Source organism: Orcinus orca, chromosome 10, assembly GCF_937001465.1.
Source record: "Orcinus orca chromosome 10, mOrcOrc1.1, whole genome shotgun sequence".
Lineage (NCBI taxonomy): Eukaryota > Metazoa > Chordata > Mammalia > Artiodactyla > Delphinidae > Orcinus > Orcinus orca.
The window spans coordinates 66,589,026-66,589,404 of record NC_064568.1 but is presented as its reverse complement, the minus strand read 5'-3'; the positions used below and the strand labels follow the sequence as shown (position 1 = coordinate 66,589,404).

Below are 379 nucleotides of genomic sequence, written 5' to 3'. Positions count from 1 at the left end.
GCCCATACCCATGTTCACCAGAAAACAAGGGGCGGGTAGCCAGACACAAACCAATACGTACTGTGGTGACATCAGAATAGTGTGTATCTGGGAATGGGGGTGGGGCACTGACCAGAAAGGGAGACTTCTGGAGTACTGGTCATATCCTCTCTCTTGATCTGAATGGTAGTTAACATGGATTTACACACACACACACATACACACACACACATAAAAATACATTGAGTTGTAACCTTAACATTTGTGCACTGTACTGTAAGTATACTACATATCGAGAAAAATTAAAAAGCAAAATACTGGGGGAATTCCCTGGTGGTCCAGTGGTTAGGACTCTGCGCTGCCACTGAAGGGGACCCAGGTTCCATCCCTGGTCAGGGAA

The 379-nt window shown here is 45.9% G+C and overlaps 1 non-coding gene across 1 annotated transcript; it reads left to right on the top strand.

Annotated features, from left to right (window-relative positions):
• Nucleotides 1-306: 306 nt before the first annotated feature.
• TRNAG-GCC (transfer RNA glycine (anticodon GCC)) lies at nt 307-379 on the top strand. The gene has a single exon. It is a non-coding gene; the product is annotated as a tRNA-Gly (tRNA).